We start from the raw sequence: 21,507 nt of genomic DNA on the forward strand, positions 1-21,507 counted from the left end.
GATGTACAACAAAATAATTTGATATCTGGGTATATCATGAAATGATTACCATGAAAATTTAATATCCACTCCCTCACATAGTTATATCTTTTTCTTGTGGCAAGAACTACTATCATCTATTTTCTTGGTAAGTTTCAAAAATACAATACAGTATTGTTAACTATAGTCACCATGTTGTACTTAACAACCTTAGACTTAATTTTAAAACTCGAAGTTTATATCATGAATCTATTCTCTGTATTTATGAATTTAGCTTTTTTAGATTCTACCTATATGTGAGATCATATAATGTCTGTCGTTCTCTGATTTATTTCCTTTAACATAATGCTCTCAAGGTCCATCCATGTTCTTAAATGGCAGAACTTCCTTCTTTTTTTATGGCTGAATAATGTCTTGGTTGTTCTAAATAATGCTGCAATGAGCATGGGAGTTCAGGTATCTCTTTGTTTCAGGTAATCTTACTTTAAATAAAAACTCAGAAGAGGATTTGCTGTATAATATAGTAGTTCCTTTTTGTTTGTTTTTAAGATTTTATTTATTTACTTGAAAGAGAGAAAGACAGTAGAAGGAGGAGCAGAGGGAGGGGGACAAGCAGACTCCACACTGAGTTTGGAGCCTAACTTGGGGTTTCATCTCAAACCCTGAGATTATGACTTGGGCTGAAACCAAGAGTTGGTTTCTTAACTGACTGAACCACCCAGGCACCCTCATATAGTAGTTCTATTTTTAATTTTTTTTGGAACAACATCCATACTGTTTCCCATAATGGCTGTATCAGTTTACATTCCCACCAACAGTGCATAAAGATTCCCGCATCCTTGACATTTGTTACCTCTTCTCTTTCTGATGATAACTATTCTAACAAGTGTAAAATGATATTTCTTTACAGTTTTGCTTTACATTTCCCTGATGATCAGTGATGTTGACCACATTTTTATGTACCTCTGGACATCTACTTGTCTTCCTTCAGGGAGAAAAAAAAAAAATGTCTGCTCCATTTCTCTACCAATTTTTAAATTTTCATTTAAAGTTAGTAACTAAAGGGGCGCCTGGGTGGCTCAGTGGATTAAGCCGCTGCCTTCGGCTCAGGTCATGATCTCAGGGTCCTGGGATCGAGCCCCGCATCGGGCTCTCTGCTCCGTGGGGAGCCTGCTTCCTCCTCTCTCTCTGCCTGCCTCTCTGCCTACTTGTGACCTCTCTCTCTGTCAAATAAATAAATAAAATCTTTAAAAAATAAAAATAAAAAAATAAAGTTAGTAACTAACAATATCTAATAAATTTGCATTTACGTCCACTCAAATAAATCAGAAACAATTTAGAGTTAACACAAATCCATCCACAATGATAGTAACAATAGCAAGTTACATTTTTACTGAACATTTCCTATGCTCTAGGCCCTGGTCTCAATATCTGAACATACAATTTCTCGTTTAATTTCCTTGATAGAAGTGTCAAAGGTTTACTTGTTTTTCACAACTGGTAATAATGCCATGATTACAACTTACACTGAGCATATGTTTCCAAACCTTTTATCAGGCATTTCAGCTGTCATGACATATTTGTGTGGTGTCACTGGACTGGTCTATACCAATATATATCAAATGATCATCATCAAAGTACTGAAAAACACAAATAGAAAATAATGCATGATTTCATGTATATACTGCGTCACAAAGGGCACAATAATCAACTTTGAATCAAATTTTATGTTCTTAAATTATGTTTCTAAATTATTAAGGTATCATGATTCTTTTCAGCACCTCCATATACCTGTACAGAGATAGCTTTCAGCATTTAAGTTGCCAATAGGTGCTGTGTGACTAGTGTGTGTATATTAAAAAAGTAATTAAGTAATTTTGCTAAACAGTGTGACTAGACAAATTTAATAATCTGAGTCTTAGTGACAGATATTAGAAATCATATGCAAATTATTTGTAACTTCTAAAAAGCTTAATGGATTCATGAATATCTTCTTTTGCAAAAGAAAATATTATAAATTTTTAAAAACATGCTGTTCTAGGGACACTGTTGTAACATTGTAACGGTGTCTCAGTAGAACGCACATATTACACACCCTTGACAGCTACTAGGAGCATGAGAGCATTTGCACAATGGGCTCCAGGAGGTTGGGGTGGGCAATTGCAGCATCATTGAAGCATGAATGAACCTAATTAATAAACTGAAACTGCTACATTCATGCTCTCCTTTCATTTATCTTATTTCACTTGCATGATATGTGCTCTTCTGTTCAGTGAAATGTTGTTTCTCGCTGGCATATTGCAGTGTTTCTTGTCCACCTGCTGCATCTCCCTGCTATGTCAGGATGCTGGGAGTGCAATTATCTTTTTGCTCAGGAGTACTCTAATTACAGTCTAGCATACCATGTAGCTTCTGCTGTTAAAAGCTATTGTAAATATCCCATCTCTGGAAGCACATATAAAAAAATGTATTTTTTAATTTCTTATGCATCATGTTTATGGAGTGAATATATTTCCACAAAATCCTAGCTAAATTCTTTCCAGTCATTTTTTTTAAAGATTTTATTTATTTATTTGACAGAGAGAGATCACAAGTAGCAGAGAGGCAGGCAGAGAGAGAGAGAGAGGGAAGCAGGCTCCCTGCTGAGCAGAGAGCCCAATGTGGGACTCGATCCCAGGACCCTGAGATCATGACCTGAGCCGAAGGCAGAGGCTTTAACCCACTGAGCCACCCAGGCGCCCTTTCCAGTCATTTTTAATGAACACACATAGTACCTTTGGTTACAGCGAACTAAGTAAAGAACAAATGAGGCTCACACCTCTTGAAAACAACCAAGCACTTCCTCTATGAATATTTGTATCAGTTCCACAGTTGTTTTAAGAATATCCACCAACCTCTTGATATCCCTCCATTCAATGGAATGACTAACTCTTTAGTTCCATGTGAGTCATACAAATAGCATTATCTGTTTGAAGTAGTGAAGGATCACTTGACAGAACAACTTAAACCCTGCATTTTAACTTTGGATGTGATAAAATGTGTAATTATGGCAAAAAAAAAATCACTGCTTCTATGTCATAGTTTCCTTTGAATCATGAGGGTGACTTAATGACCTTGAGAATTTCATTGTTTTCTAAATTTATTTGATTCATTTGTCTTTACTACTTGTCAAACAACAACTTTGTAGGTAGGAAGACATCAGAAGAGATATATTTATTTATAACAATCCCATATACTCAAAATAAAGCATCATTTGGTGGCATTGTCACTTGTTTCATGTTCATTTGGTGGCATTGTCACTTGTTTCATGTTCATTAATAAAGTTAAGGCATCAGAAATCCTAAACAATAATGTTAGGCTTCTAGATTGTCAATGTGTCACGACACAATAATGGCAAGTAAGTTCTTCTTACCATACAGTATCTTGCCAGCAACTTGCAAGGATGAGTAAGACTTAAGATATTTACAAATATAAAGACATTCATATATACATATATGAATGTTTATTTTATATGTGTGCATTAGATATATTGTCCCTTTTTTATGAATGGATTAGTTATTATTGATGTACATTACAATAACCATACTTAAATTTTGCAATCTGATAAATGTTGACATATGTAATGTGTACATAATTATCACTGCAATCAAAATAATGAACATACATATTACTCTCAAAGGTTTCCTATGGCTTCAAAAGTCCTCTCTGTTACTGTTTTTTCAGGGTGGTGGTTAAATTCATTTTTTAAAAAAAGAAAACATTTAATACCGGAGGGTAATTGCAATGTGTTTTACCGGAGGCCATAAAGGATCATTATTTCCTTTCCCCAGCACCTACTCCAGCACCGCTGCTGACCTAGGCTGCTTGGATGAGTGGGTAGTCAAGAGCTTAATCCCTAAATGGTATGACTCATTTGTTTTCTTGTTCTATCAAGGTTGGGGTTACTGCAATTTCCAATTCATTATTACCATCAGGCAGATGAACAACACTGTAACCTCTGTTTTCTTTTTTTTTTTTAAAGATTTTATTTATTTGACAGATAGAGATCACAAGTAGGGAGAGAGACAGGCAGAGAGAGAGAGAGGAGGAAGCAGGCTCCCTGCCAAGCAGAGAGCTCGATGCGGGGCTCGATCCCAGGACCCTGGGATCATGACCTGAGTGAAAGGCAGAGGCTTTAACACACTGAGCCACCCAGGCGCCCCACCTCTGTTTTCTAGACATGCTCCAATCTACATCAGGAAGTCTAAGTCTAACTACTGACAGCAACTTAAAAAAAAAAAAAAAGAATCCATTTATTTATTTTTGAGAGAGCGAGTGAGCAGGGGAAGGACAGAGGAAGAGGAGAAATAGAGAGAGAGAATCTCAAGCAGACTCCCCACTGAGTGTAGAGATTGACCCAGGTCTCCATCCCAGAACCCTGAAAACATGACTTGAGCTGAAATGATGTCAGACAGATACTTAACTGACTGAGCCACCCAGGGGTGTCCTTTTTTTTTTTTTTTTTTTTTTTAAATCTGTGGTTCTGCTATTATGGGGACTCCAAAGGACCATGAGGCAATCACAGCTTCACATTCCATAGAAACCCTATCTCTACATCTACCCAGTAAAACTATCTTTGCTTGAAAGTAGGAGTTCTAGTGCACCAAAGCTGAAATTTGCCATGATAGGAAGCATAATTCTACAAATGAGTCCCTGGGAATGTTGTTGAGAAGGGCTGATCCTACTTCCACACACTGGTTTCTGGACCTGTGTATGATGTATTCTCATTCTTTGGTACCCAATACCAATACCATGTCAGTGGCTAAATGACTATAACTAATCTGGAAAGATTTAAACTAAGTTTCAGAGTATTGTCCCCAAGCTGAACCAACTGAATCCTTATCTGAGCTTTGATGGTCCTTTGCAATATTCTAATAGTTCAGGTGCTTATCAGGGATGTACTATTTGGTAGGACCAGTGGATAACATAATCATTTTTTCATGTTGAAACTCCTCTTCCATTAAATGGGTCCCCTGGTTTAATGCAAAGTAATGCAAGGTCCCGCATAATTAAATAATCATCAGTTCTTACCTTGGTGATGGCAGAGAAGCAGTCAGCAAGAAGGACAGACCCATTTGTGAAATAGGTGTTAATTCCAGGAAAAATAAATTCCCAATTTCTCAAAGGTAGAATAACTTAGCTGTAGTCGAGTTGATACCGTGGCTACCTGGACTTCTCAAGAGACTGCTTTGCAGAGTAGAAGGCAGCAGGGGTTTCTGTGGTTGAAAGATCCAGAATCAGCAGTGGCAGGAGCCATGCTTCTGTGCTCATACATCAAGTTCATCTTTTTGCACCATGAAGACTATATTCACTGATCCATCATATGAACTCTACCAGTCAGTTCTGAAGTAATTCATCTCAAATGGCATTCCTCTTTTTCAGAGACATTGCGTTAAGATTCAAAGATCCACATAGTATGTTCCCATTAATATTTATCCTTATTCTTCTCTAAATTTTTTTGTCTCCAAACTTCTAGTAATATTCTTCCTAGGTTTTTTACTTATGAACTAAGCCAACCATCACTGTCCAGAAATCCATATGTATGTCTTCATCAAGCTACATACACAACTGCACAAGATTTATTAAAAAGAATATGGCTTACAGGGAGGATTTTCCATTCCTAATGTTTGCTAGGATTATAATTAAGTAAGGCACTAATACAGCAGTGGTTTGTTTTCTGTTCTAACATGCTGAGAAATTTTATGACCTACACAGAATTTTTAACTTCCTCCATTAAGTGCATATAAGAAACCACACAAGGAAGCACAGGTGAAGTCTAAGAAGAGGGGAACAGATCACAAGATGTAGGTGAGATGGGCGTCTGACCCGTCTGTTTCAGCTGCCCACAGTGGCTTGCTGCTCTCTCTGGAGCTGTCTGAACTATCCAAACTATATCATTTCCATCATGGGTTTGATTACTAGTATCTGTGCTGGCCTAAGTATTTTGTGGATCTGACAATACCGTGACCAACTCTGGTCACTTAGATACTTGGTATCCCACTCTCAGTCTCTTGACTCCAGTAAGTTTCAGTAACATGTCAAAAACTATTACTTAGTTCGGAAACAGTTCTCTGTGTCAGAAGACATAACCTTGCACTAAAATCTTGGTGTCTGTAGGAGATGTAAACTCTGACGGCAGATCGCTGTTGATGCTCTTCCTTCAAACAGGTGAAGTCCATTTTTGCCATCTCTTTGAATGTGGGAAGATTTTTGAATTGCTTTAGCTAAGTGATGAATCACTAAACTCTACTCCTGAAACCAGTATTACACTGTATGTTAATTGGCTAAAATTTAATAAAAATTTGAAAAAAATGAATTACTTTAACTAACTGAAATGCATTTTGAAATAATGTTGTTTTTCACAGGTAAGATCCCTCAAGAACAGATTCGGACTGGAGTTTAATGCACATGATGTTTATCAGGGGGTTCTCTTGCCTGAGAGTGTATCTTTGATATGAAAACCAACCAAATCTGAGTCCATATTTCCATCTGTTTCTGTAGTAGGGGACACCATACCTCTACCCTAAATCACCCCAAGGCCAGGAACTGGACAACTAGGGACCATGCCCATGAACAGAACCCACCAGATTTATTCAACTATCCAATCTTAAACCTGCATATCCTGACACCCTTTCCTTCCCACAAAAAAACTCAATATAGTTTTCTGCCCATGTTTTCCCTTGGCATCTTCTGCCTCCTGACTCACCCTGATGCTTCTCCAGGTGGGCATTCCACTTAGGAACTGTGAGTAACAAACTATTTTCAAAGGAGTTGTCTTCTGATCTGTTGGACTCTGCATACTTGAATAAAGACAGATCCCGGGTACATTTTATTTTATTTTATTAAGATTTTATTTATTAATTTGACAGAGATAGAGCAGGAGTGCATAAGCAGGAGGCGCTTCAGAGGGAGAGGGAGAAGGGGGCTCCCCGCTGAACAGGGAACCCGATGTATGGCTGGATCCCAGAACCCTGAGATCATGACCTGAACCGAAGGCAGTTGCTTAACCAACTGAGCCACCCAGGCACTCTTCCCAGGTGCATTTTAAAGATTTTTTTAAAAATTTATTTATTTGACAGACAGAGATCACAAGTAGTCAGAGAGGCAGGCAGAGAGAGAGGAGGAAGCAGGCTCCCTGCCAAGCAGAGAACCCGATGTGGGGCTCCATCCCAGGATCCTGGGATCATGACCCAAGCCGAAAGCAGAGGCTTTAACCCACTGAGCTACTCAGGTGCCCCCCAGGTGCATTTTAAAACAACTCTTTCTTCGAAGCTTCAACCTTATAAAGAAGGACGGGTTAAATAATTAGATGGTGAGCGGCCATGGGGAATGAGAAAACCTCCATAGAAAAGAGCCAAGGCTGTGCAGTCAGTGACCTGCACTAATACCTCATACGTGGAATGGAATTCTCCCCGGATATTTCAGGCCAGCTGAATCCCTAAGTGAATGAAGTCCCATGAGTGATCACAACCAACACCACTTGTGCCTAGCCAATCCTCAGGAGCACGAAAAATAACAAACCTTTACTGTTTCAAGACCCTATGTTTCCATATGATTTGTTATATCACAGTTATTAATCACGATAATGAAATAATCAGAAATTAATGAAGTTAGTGGACTGACTGTTGCAACAAAATCTGAAATGCATGGCATTGGCTTTTGGAACTGTTAATAAGTAACAGCAGGAAAGATGGTTAGAAAGCTGTGATTGGAAGTTAAATAATAGTAAACTAATTAGTGGTGGAGTGTGGAATGTGAGAAAATAAATTGTTATTGGAAGGTGAAGAAAGAGACATATAATATACAATAGTTGTCTGCAGTAACACAGAAGATCGAAAATATGCCAAACGAATAGGTATATAAAGAGATTCTCCAGCAAGATGTTAAATAACTGCCAATTTTAGTTGCATTTGCTAAGATGCAGGTAGAGAGGAACTGATGAAGAAATTGTTACTTTTTCAAGAAACTTCTAGAAGATACTTTTCCAGCCCAGGACTTGCTTGGTTAGAAACATTATCGTTTCCCACTTCTCCAGCTGGAAAACAGTTGATAAGTTAAGAAATGGCCTCGGGCAAAAATTTAACTTTAAAAATTTAAATTCATCCGAGGTCTCAGAGGCTATCCAGAAGCAGAAAGCAGGTGTTAGGCAAAAGGCCATATGAAGGCAGGCATAGTATCCACTGCTGCTTTTTCCTCCCTTGATTTATAAACTTGATTCATAAATCCAATAGATTAAATGACACATATTTTTACAAAGTGAAATGAGACATTAATTAGTGGAGAAAAATATAGAATCTTCCTTGTCTACCTCTGCAGAGAGGTACTAGTAGTCAGTTTCTGCCTCTCCACCTCTTGGTGTTTCCTTCCTTAGGCAAAGCGGCACGTGATCCGACTGAGGAAAGCCTGACTCACGTGTGTACAACATCTATCTCATACACCAGAAATGGCTGCATTTTTTTTTTTCACTGTCTGTCTTGTGCAATCTGTAAGAAAGGCACAGATTTTCATTTCTTGTAAAAGTTCCCTCAAGGGAGTGAGTCTGGAAGGCATGAGCCCACTCTACCTTCTCTGTCTTGAACTGAAAAAGAAGTCTGCTCTGATTTCCAAGCTCTATTCCATTCAGTTAGATTATAGGAGGTCCCAGCATATTTTCAAATCAGCTGATACTTGAGTTTATACATATATGATTTTTTTGTCTCCTTTAGCTAAGAATACATTCTGTATATATTATGGGCCTGAAACATGAAAAGATGAGTGCCAGAATTTAGGCAGCAAACCCTGCAATGAATTGCTCACAAAAGCTTCAGGTAATGTGTGAGCCATTTTGAAATAAGAGCAAAATAGTGCCGCAACCATATTAATTGTGTGTTTTCAGTCATTTTACATCAATTTATTGGGTGATTCATCTTTATCCTCATTTCCTGTTCCATATGTTTTTAGGCTTAAGTTTGTCCTGCTGGATTAGGAAATCACTTTCCTTCCGGGATCTGCGTATATTAATAACCAATGCCTCCTGGAAGGTTTTTTGGTGAACAGAATACAGTTTTCACTGAACTGTTCTCTATGACTGACAGCTTAAAAATATTCTCCTTCAGAACATGCTTTCATTTGATTTATTAATCAAGACAAGTGATTAAGAGAAAAAATTATGGATGAGAGGGGAAAAAGGAGGAGGAGAAGGAGCAGAAGGAGGGGGAGGAGAATACGCTGGTAAACTGCACAAAAGCAGATGCCCAGCGGTGATCTCCTGATTGCAACCTCATGGCTGCGGCAGAACTCTGCGGTGGAAATGGCTCCAAGTACCTGCTTCTCTACGTGTCCCACAAATCTCCCAGCTATCTCTGTTTGAACTAGGGGGTCTGCGAGCAAAATCCTCCACAATGTGGGCTCTACTTTCTTCCAAAAACACTAAGGCATGCTTTTGTGTGTGTCTGTGTTTTTTTTTTAACTTAATTCAAAAAACAACTATCACATATTCTTTAGCATTAACACTCTAAGTTTGAAATACTTAATTTTAACAAAAATATTTCCCATCTGTTTTTACTATTTTTTTCCATTTTATTCATTTTTTCAGCATAACAGTATTCATTCTTTTTGCACAACACCCAGTGCTCCATGCAAAACGTGCCCTCCCCATTACCCACCACCTGTTCCCCCAACCTCCCACCCCTGACCCTTCAAAACCCTCAGGTTGTTTTTCAGAGTCCATAGTCTCTTATGGTTCGCCTCCCCTTCCAATTTTTTTTTTTAATAAACATATAATGTATTTTTATCCCCAGGGGTACAGGTCTGTGAATCGCCAGGTTTACACATTTCACAGCACTCATGATAGCACATACCCTATCATCATCAAGACAGCATGGTACTGGCACAAAAACAGACACATAGGTCAGTGGAACAGAATAGAGAGCCCAGAAATAGACCCTCAACTCTATGGTCAACTAATCTTCGACAAAGCAGGAAAGAATGTCCAATGGAAAAAAGACAGCCTCTTCAATAAATGGTGCTGGGAAAATTGGACAGCCACATGCAGAAAAATGAAATTGGACCACTTCCTTACACCACACACGAAAATAAACTCCAAATGGATGAAGGACCTCAATGTGAGAAAGGAATCCATCAAAATCCTTGAGGAGAATGCAGGCAGCAACCTCTTCGACCTCAGCTGTAGCAACATCTTCCTAGGAACAACGGTATGTGTTTTTACTATTTTTATTTAAGATCTAAGGATGATCTAATCCTCATTAACTAATATGCTTGAGTCCAACCTTCACCCCATCCTTTAGAGTACATGCTTATGTGCTAGGGAAGCTGACGTATGAATGAAATAAGAACTGAATAATTGAGCTACAAAGAGAAAATAACTGCTATCAATAAAGTTTCTCATAACTTTATTTTTTGTGCCAAAGAAATATTCATAAGTCATGTAAATCCTAGAAGAATTGTATACAGGTGTCAAATATCAATTTACATTTTAAAAAAACAGAGTGATCAAATTTTTTTTGTGCTATAATAAAACTCTTTAAAGTATTTTTAATTTAGGGGAAAAATACAGCAATACAATAATTAAATCCAGAATTAATATTGAATATTTAATAATGTATTCCTGGAAAGAATCTTATGTGTCTTGAGGAATGATTGTACCTCCAACTAAAAAGTAGGATTAAAATCTTACAAGAATGACTTTTAAATCAAGGTTTCTATATAGTCAATTTATACAGCATAATCTCTTACTAGTAAGTTGAAATGCTGTTCCCTTCAATTTTCCTGAAAAACTAATTTAGTTTATTTTTATTAGAATTTCTTATTTCCTTTGTGAGCAGCACATGCACTAAGATTATGCACTGGCCTTCAATAGAGCATTTAAAAGATGTAAGTGCTGAGTAAAAACAGAAACTCATTCAAAGAAGATGTTTACTGACAAGTTCCAATGACCCCAAAGCATCTCAGATATAAAACAGATTTCAAATTATGGTCTTGAGTACATTATCAGGAGAGAAATGATGTTTTGTTTCCCTAATTCATTGCATCACATTGATTCAAAATGCCAAACGTTAAATGGCAAATATGAAGATACCATTTACAAGTAATTTAAAGTAATTTAAATTTAATTAAATTAGAATAACATTCAATGCACATAATTATTCTGTTCATAGCAGCATTTAAGTGATAATGGTTATTGTAAAAGTAATGTTAGATGATGTTTTTCAGCTAATTTTTTTTAAATAGGTTTAAAAGCATTCAAATAAGGGCCATATTTATAAATCCCCATTTCAATCTCTTTGCTTTATTTTTTCTCTTTTTTTTTTTTTAAAGATTTTATTTATTTATTTGACAGAGAGAGATCACAAGTAGACAGAGAGGCAGGCAGAGAGAGGGAAGCAGGCTCGCTGCTGAGCAGAGAGCCCGACGCGGGGCTCGATCCCAGGACCCTGAGATCACGACCTGAGCCGAAGGCAGCGGCTTAACCCACTGAGCCACCCAGGCGCCCCTCATTTTTTTAAATAAAAGAAACTTTCCCATATTTGTCATGTGAATCTCAATACAAATATTTAAAATTATTTTCATAGATACAAATTTCATCTTAGTGCTTGCTGAATACATTGCCTTATTCAATTTAACTCAATACTCTAAGAGTGAGGGCATGCAACAGATTTTTAAATAGACAATATAGATGTTGTATATATATTAATGAATATTAAATTTTTAAAAATCCAGAAATTATAGATTATTTTGTCCTACAAAAAGAAATGTCTTTTAACCTGAATGATTCATTGTTTTATTCCTAACACCATTTTTAGGTAAAGCCAACTCATACATAGTAAGAATTACAGAAAGAAATGCAAAAATCAGTGAGCTTCAAATTGCTGTAATTCATACACAACTAAAATGGGTCACCAGGATAACAATTTCCTGGGGCGCCTGACTGGCTGAGTCTGAAAAGCACTCCACTTTTGATCTTGGGTCTTGAGTTTAAGTCCCATGTTGGGTGCAGAGATTACTTTCCCAGAATAACAATTTCTAGATATTACAAATATAGTATTCTTTGCAGTTCATAATGTCAAGTTTCCACCTTCCCCCTATTCCTATGTTGAAGTTCTAATCATCAGTATCTGAATATGTGATTTTATTTGGAGAAAACACCTTTAAAAAAGTAATTTAAGTAAAATGAGGTCATTAGGATATGACCTTAATCTAATATGATGAGTCCTTATAAGAAGGGGAGATAAGTTGATTAAAAAATGTGCAGAAGAGGGGTGCCTAGGTGGCTCAGTGGGGTAAACCCTCTGCCTTCAGCTTAAGTCATGATCTCAGGGTCCTGGGATCAAGCCCTGCATCTGGCTCTCTGCTCAGTGGGGAGCCTGCTTCCCTCTCTCTCTCTGACTGCCTCTCTGCCTACTTGTGATCTCTCTTTCTCTGTCAAATAAATGGGTAAAATCTTCAATTTTTTTTTAATGGGCAGAAGATATTTACAGACATTTCTCTAATGAAGACATACAGGTGGTCAACAGACATATGAAAAGATGCTTAACATCACTCATCATCAGGGAAACGAATATCAAAACCATAATAAGATATCACTTTACACTTGTCAGAATGGTTACAACAAACAAACAAAAAGAAACAAGTGCTGTCAAGGATGTGGGGAAAAAAGAAATCTTGTTTGCTATTGGTGGGAATAGCAAGCTAGCACAATCACTGTGGAAAACAGTACGGAGATTCCACAAAAAATTAAAAAAAAAAACTACTCTCTGATCCAGTAATTCCACTACTGAGTATTTACCCAAAGAAGATAAAAACTTGAATAAATAAATAACTTGAAAAGATATATGCATTTGTATGTTTATTGCAACATTATTTATAATAGTCAAGATATGAAAGCAGTTCGTGTCCATTGATAGATGAATATATATATGTACACATACATATATACACATATATTCATGTATATATTCACATTATTCACATACACACACATATATAATAAAATATTGTTCAACCATAAAAAGAATGAAATCTTGCCATTTGTAATGACATGGATAGAGCTAGAGTATTATGCTAAGCAAAATAAGTCAGAGAAAGACAAATACCATATGATGTCACTCATTTGTATAATGTAAGAAACTCAACATGAACATGTAAAAAAACAAAAACAAAAACAAAAACAAAGCAAAACAAAACAAAGAGGCAAATCAGGAACAAGACTCTTAACTATAAAGATTGTACTGAGGGTTACTGGAGGGGAGGTGGGCAGAGGAATGGGTTAAATGGGTGATGGTTTAAGGAGGGCACCAGTAATGGTGAGTAGGGGGTATTTTTTTTAAAGATTTTATTTATTTATTTGGCAGACAGAGATCACAAGTAGGCAGAAAGGTAGGCAGAGAGATAGGGGGAGCCAGACTCCCTGCTGAATGGAGAGCCCGATGAGGGGCTCAATCCCAGGATGCTGGGACCATTACCTGAGCTAAAGGCAGACACTTTAACCCACTGAACCACCCACCTGCTCCAAGTGGGGGTATTTTATGGAAGCGATGAATCATTAAATTCCACACTTAAAACTAATATTATACTCTATGTTAACCAATGGGAATTTACATAAAAACTTGAAAAAAAAAAAGATTTAAAAAAAGGGGGGGTCACCTGGGTGGCTCAGTTGGTTGAGCACCTGACTCCTGATTTTGGCTCAGGTTATGATCTCAGGGTCATGAGATCAAACCCCATGGGGGATTCCATTCTCTGTGGATTCTGCTTAAGACTCTCTCTCCCTCTCCTTCTTGCCCTCCCCTCACTCAAGTGGTCTCTCTCTCTCTCTCAAATAAATAAATAAATCTTTTTTAAAAATTTTGAAAAAGAAGGAAGTCAGTCAGAGAAAAACAAGTACCATACGATTTCACTCATATGTGAATTTAAGAAAAAAAACAAAGAAAAAAAATAGACAAACCAAAAACATATTCTTAACTATAGAGAACAAACTAATGATTACCAGAAGGGAGGATGTGTGGGGGGATGGGTGAAATAGGTGAAAGAGATTAAGAGTACATTTACCATGATGACCACTGAGTAATGTAATACAACTGGTGAGTCACTATATTGTATATCTGAAACTAACACCACATATTAACTATAAATAAAATTAAATAAAAAAAAAAGACGAGGACATTAGGACACTAACACATATAGAGGGAAGATCTCATAAAGAGACCAGGAGAGGACTGTTATCTAGAAGCCAAGGAGAGAGACCTCAGAAGAAACTAACCCTGCCAATACCTTGATGTTGGCCTTCTAGTCTCCATAACCATAAGAAAGTAAATTTCTGTTGTTTAAGCCAGCCAAATGGTGATTCTTTGTTAAAGTAGCTCTGGCAAACTAGTCTACCAATGCATAGAAGAAACTAGATAATATCAATACCCAACTTTATAAACCACCATCAGTATCTACATAGATCACAATGTCAGAAGGGAAAGATACAAGGATATGCCATATTTAGACAATAGCAGGCATGCAAGGTTATTTTAACCCAGTTCTACATAACCAAAATATTTCACTGACAAAATATATATTATACACATTTGCATATATTCATACATGCAAAGTGTTTCAATACACAATGAGATATACCCATATATAAATAAAATATATATAATGTATATATTGAAATAGTAGTTTCATGTGTATTTCCTTTATATTTTCTTCATAGACATATTGAAATACATTCACACATGCACACACTGCATTTCTCCCCCCACATACTGTTCATTTTTTCACAGGATCCTAACGACCTCTACATGATTCCCCTGAATTCACTGGTTTTACATATTCTGTTACTACTAGTCAACCGTGATACTCCTCCTCCATTCTAGCATACACACTTGTAAGCAATTCTGCCTTTTTGCATTTTGCTGTTCTGTTTTATCTTACATAAGGGTTTTGAAGTTTCTAGATATTACTGGTTTTACACAAAATGTCAGTTGTGACTTTTCCTTTTCCTCTTTCTTAATTCTTTTTCTAAAGGCTAATTCTTTCAAAACTCTTAAAAATAAAAATTTCCTTTAGCTCTTTTTTAAAGATTTATTTATTTGAGAAAGATGGTGCATGCACAAGGAAGGCTAATTCTTTCTAAACACTTAATAATAAATTTTTCCTTCAGCTCTTTATTTTTATTCTTTTAAAGATTTATTTATTTGAGAAAGATGGTGCATGCACAAGGTAGGGGGAGGACAGAGAGAGGAGGAGAGAGTCTCAAGCAGACTGACCTTTGAGCATGAAGCCCAGTGTGGGTCTCGGTCTCATGCTCCTGAGCTCATGACCTGAGTTGAGTCACCCAGGTGCCCCTCAGCTCTTTATTGTAGCCAAATATTGCTAGAGAGCATTCATAAGGATAAGCCCTACAATTTTTAAATCAACCATACTTTTTAAAAATAATATAATGATCAATTGAATTCAGACTTTTAAGCTCACATACCCCTTCCATACTAGAATATTGTTAATGAATCTGTGTGATAAATCTGAGGACATTCTCAAAGCAAAGCAACATAATACAGCTGAAATTGGGAGATCTATTGAAAGGGAAAAAAAGATGAGTCACTGAGGCAGAGCATTGTGTAGGAAGTCCAGAGGAGATGTGCAAACTCATCCTTGAATGAACAGGCATTTGGGAAATATTGATGTCTAACTGTTGAGTATTTTGGTGAACACCTATCACTTAATTTCCAAATAAATGAGTTAATATTTAGGTAGGTAGGTAGGTAGATAGATACATAAATACATAGATGATAGATAATCAGTCATTATGTATAGACAGAGTTCTTGCATTTTGCTTGATATGTGAAAGACATATTTAAAATTGTTCAAGGATATTCAACTCATGTGCCCAGTGATAAGATTTGTGACTGCTTTTGTATCTTAAATTAACTTTAGCTTCAACTATTATATGGACACACTGAATAAACCATCAATTATATCTATAAGCAAAAAACAAACAATATGAGACCCCTTATTTTCAAGCTGCATCCTAAGTTCAACATTATGGTCCCTCCATGCAAATATTTATATGATTGAAAATAATATTTTAAAACAGACAAAAAAGAATATGCTTCCAAAGATCATTTTCTTCTGCTAGTGAATGTCAAATTGATAAATACCAACATTCAAACTTGGCTTGATGTATAATCTGCTTATAACGATAGTTAAATCATTTAATTATCATCTAAATATTTGTTCTGTCTTCCTTGCAAATTCTTATGGTGTAAAATATAATTTGGCCTGAGAAAGTTTTCTGTAGACTGGCCTATATTCACACTTTTAGAAGAGCTAAAAACATTAAAAATAAAACAACCACTCTGTTGACACTAATTAATAAAATAATTGCCTTGAGAGAGAAGGCAATTTGAATTTACATTTGAAAAAGTTATGATTGTTAATGAAAACAATTTTCCAAATAGCTTACACGTCTTAAGAAGAAACAATTTAACATCTTTTAAAACAGGATAATTATTTGGGACTTTTGTTGTTGTTGTTGTTATTTTCCCCATTTTTATTATTGTCCTCAAATCAAGGTTCTACAGACATTTTCAGTCTATAATACACAGTTGAACCCTCTGAGGTTCCCCTTACCTTTATTTGGGCCTTTTAAAATAAAAATAATTATTTGCTCTTCTTTTCTTTAAAATGATGCTGTCCGTATACTAGATGTCGTTTCTACACTCCAAAATGTAAAAATGATTGTTAAATTTGCACCACCTACTGTGAAAACATTTTTGTTCCCGTCCATTTAACTCCTCTCAGACCACAAGAAGCATTAGTAACACACAAATGTTTATAAATCATGTTGGGAAGAATTGTTCATGTTCATGTTCTTACATTCTACTAGGTGACATATGCTCTGTCACTGAGTACACACACAAACTAAATGACATGATCAATTTTCTTTTTTAAACCCTTTGTGAAGATTGACATAAATCAAACCCCAAACCCATACTTCAGCTAAATGCTCTCTATTGAAACCCACTGGGAGTATAGCACGAACAAAAATGTTAACTGCTCTATGTGCCTGGTCTCATTCCCCGTCTTATTTTTACTGCCACAAGCATGACCTGGTTAGTGTAGCCAAAAAGATCTTTTACAGAAAAAATAGTGTATTACTTATTTATTGTGGACACCCATTAAACACCTCCACCTTTCAAACACATCATTTATTTTTCTTAAGATAGATAAACAACAATTCGATACCTGGGCATTAAATATAATGTATCAAAATTAAGTGTTTTCCATTTACATTTTTTATAGAATCTGAGAACAAACGTTTTGACAAAAGATACTGATTGTAGAATGGGTCCTATGCCTTACGGTATGACATGTTGGTCTGTCATCAAATGATTTTAATTGAAATCAGCTGTTAAATGGCCTTAACTTCCTAGCAGTTCTTCTATTTATATGAACTCATTTATGTCTAAAATTCCACCATGGGTGGAAAAATAGCAATTTAACTGGATTATCTCCCTTTCATTCTTTGGAATACTCTAGTGTTGTCATGAAAATTACAGTTATGTTTAAGCCATTTTTACTATCACTATCTTTTTCAGTAAGTAGTGACAAATGGAAAGCACTCACAGGAAATTGAAATGCTGAAACAAATTGAAAAGTAAGCCAAAGCATTTTAAGAAAATGCTAACATAGAAATAAATCCCTTTCTCAAGTAAGGATAGTGAATAAATTACATCAGCTTCATATTGGCTTTCAGATTGGTTTCAGTATCTAACATAACCTTTCAGAAAATATAGATTATGAAATGCCACAGCATTTCTATCATTTTAATTTGAGCAATAGTAATTGCTAGTCATTATTCTTTTAATTTTTGTAAAATAAACCATTAACTTCCTTCAAGATAAAGTAGCTGTAATTTGCTACCTAGTCCTCCTTTCACAATAGAATTTCTCTAATTGTTTAGATGTAAAAGCTCATCACCTTTACCAAAGAGTATCAAGTAGATAAAATTAAAGCAAACTTTAATTACTGGTGAATCTTCTCTGTGATTAGGAAATGCACTTGTACTTAAATTTAGTTACTTTTCCTAATGGAAACGTGAAGATTTTAACTCTCTCTTCAGTTTGGGGTCATGGCAAAATATCTGTGGGGTGGAGAGAAGGTTACTCATTTTGAGCTGTGTTGGTAGAATCACATCTCATTATCCCTCCCAAAATAACAATCGTGCCATTAACTTTTTGCTTTATGAAATAGCTAAATAACACATATTGATAAACACATATAAATAAATGTTACAACCCAAGATTTCATACTCGTTATTTGCACTAAATTTCTATTTTATGGTTAAAATGCCCTTCAAACCTCACTCTTCTATTGCCTGTATTTGGCATGAGGTTGATTTCTCTCAGCAGGACAAATGATGCATGCTTGAGCACAGTGATGAAACAGAACCAATCAGAATCCTCACTATGAGTTATCTGCTTACATAGATGAATATGAGACCAATGAGCAAAGGGAGACAGAAAAGCAGACCCAAAAAATGTGAAGGAAACCCCTTGATTATATTTTCAGGGCCCTATATCTAGCCATATCTGAAAATAATTCATTAATGTTTCTAAACTTAGAATTTTATGAAAATAATTTCTTATTCTTTCATTTTCAGTCTTCAAGTTTTACAAGCCTGCTTTCTTGAATCACAATTTGTATTAAATATCCCTGTTTGGTTTCCAAATGATGTAAACCCAGCCATAATTTTTCACCATTTTACAATCCAAACACTGAAGAACTATTTGCCAATAGTTGTATTCAACAAAGGCTATTGCAAGTAATAGAGCCCTATGACATGCAGATAGTTGAATCAGCATAAGGTCTCAGATGGGTGGCTTCTGATAGAAGGGATTGCTGAGTTTGTTTTATGCTGAAGGAAAGCCACTAATTAATAATAATACTAATAGTTCAACTGAGACTTCAGGAAATATGGTAGACACTGTTAGGACATTGGTGTACATTTGCACCAATTTACACATTGTACATTTGCACTACTACTGCCTGTGGTCTTCAGTGACCACCATGACATTAGTATAATAAAAACAGACTGACTCATAGTCCCAAGATTTAAAACAGTCATGTACATATTTCAATTTCATTTTATTTTTTTTTTAATTTTCTTAAGATTTATTTATTTATTTAGAGAGATTAGGAGTGTGGAAAGGCATAGGGAGAGAATCTTGAAACAAACTCCCCACTGCAGAGGGAATCTGACATGGAGATCTATACCGGGACCCTGAGATCGTGACCTGAGCCTAAATCAAGAGTTGGATGCTTAATGGCCTGAGCCAGTCAGGTGCCCCTGAATTTCACTTTAATAAGTGTTATAGGAATACATTGCAGAGTAGTAATGGTGAGAATTTTGCTTCTCACCGTTTTATACCTACTCTTTTTCCCACCGTTTGTCCTCCTAACACAAAGGGAAGGTCGAAATGTAATTATTGTTTCAGCGCCTTTAAAATTAGGAATGGCTGCCTGAGGTGGGTGAGTGGATGGGGTAACTTGGTGATAGGCATTAAGGAAGGCAAGTGATATGATGAGCACTGGGGGTTATATGCAACTGATAAATTATTGAATAGTACATCTGAAACTAATGATATACTATATGTTAGCTACTTGAATTTAAAATAAAAAAGAAAATAAATAAAATAAAATTAGGAATGGAAGCAGCTCTACTTACGAATTTAATGAACAGCAGCACAATTGTTTTTCAGCTTACAAAATCAATGCAGTTCAATGACTGTATGACCAGATAATTAGGAAACAAAGAAGTTTAAATAAAAGTTATCCAGTGAAAAACAAAACTAGTATTACACTATGTTCTCTTAGAATTCAGGAACTGTCTTCAGTATGGGCATATTTGTGGCTTAATACCTCCTAAATTTTATTTTCAGTAACATCCTCTCATTGAATCCTGGCAGAATATAACAGTACGAAGGGACATTAAGATCATAGGTCTTTTTTGTAATGAAGTGATAGATTATCTTATTTCTTTTTACTTCCTTCCTCAGTATATCACTTTGAGTAAATGCTGAAGACTGTAATAAATTGACATCATATTTTCAAACCCTCTCTTTTATGCTGAAGGTCGTTTGGATAAGCATTTGCCAGTAGTTTCCAATAAGATGCTATTGTCTAGATAATACTTAAAGTAAAATTTGTCAAGGAGCTTTTTTTTGGAGGTGGGATTAATGCTAGTTATGCACAGAAATACACAGCTACTTTGAAGTACATTTTTAGAAAATAATGAATTGTGATATTAAGGCATCTATTCATTCCAAAGATGTGTATGTGTTCGTTTAATGTTAAATATTCTTAAGTAAGTAATGCGAAGTCAACTAGATCCTTCTTGAATTTATTTTTTTGTAAAGCTTTAAGCACATTTAATGCTGAATTACCTTTAAAAAATGAGAATAACTGGATGCCTGGCTGGCTCAGTAGGCTAAGCACTTGCCTTGGGCTTCGGTCATGATCTCAAGATCCTGGGATCAAGCCCTACATCAGTCTCTCTGCTAAGCGGCAACCTGCTTCTTCCTCTCCCTCTGCCACTTCCCCTGCTTGAACACACACTCTCTCTGACAAACAAATAAATATTAAAAAAAAAATCTAAATTAAAACAAATTAAAAATGAGAATAACTAAAACATATAATCAAGAGTTAGTAAAATTACATGAAATTATAGATTCACAGGTTGAGCAAATTCATTTATTCAGGCAATTGTTCTATCTCCCAGCCAATCAAACCAGCAAGGTCTCAAAACAAGTTTGGGACTCCAGAGAAAAACAAGAATCTGAATGTCGACTATGTCACTCAGTGGTTGTGTGAATGTGGGTAAGTTGCTTAACTTCTCTAAGTCTCGGTTCTCTTGTCTGAATAATAAGAATATAACTAGAAAGAATGAATGAGATAGATTTTATAAAGCCACTTTAAATTCACTTAGTGACTAATAAGCTCACTTACATACTTGCTATTCCTGTTTGTAGATTATTGTTACTATTTATTATATGTCTTTTATTTTTTTTAAGATTATTTATTTATTTATTTATTTATTTGACAGACAGAGATCACAAGTAGGCAGAGAGGCAGGCAGAGAGAGAGGAGGAAGCAGGCTCACCGCCTAGCAGAGAGCCGGACGAGGGGCTCGATCCCAGGAGCCTGGGATCATGACCTGAGCCGAAGGCAGAGGCTTTAACCCACTGAGCCACCCAGGCGCCCCTATTATATATCTTTTAATGTACAAATCTAAACTAAATATATTCAAGTAATGCACCATCGATTTTCAAGTTAGATAAAAGTATATTATATAATATAATTATATAAATATTGCTATATTTAGCAACTAAATTATTTCATTAAGTTCTGTTTTGTATCATTCATTTATGTAACTGTTAAGGTTTAATGTCTTCCAAACTTCCATATTCAAAGAAACAAACATTTATAAATGGATACAAAATAGTA

This window comes from Meles meles, chromosome 4, assembly GCF_922984935.1.
Source record: "Meles meles chromosome 4, mMelMel3.1 paternal haplotype, whole genome shotgun sequence".
NCBI classification, from domain to species: domain Eukaryota; kingdom Metazoa; phylum Chordata; class Mammalia; order Carnivora; family Mustelidae; genus Meles; species Meles meles.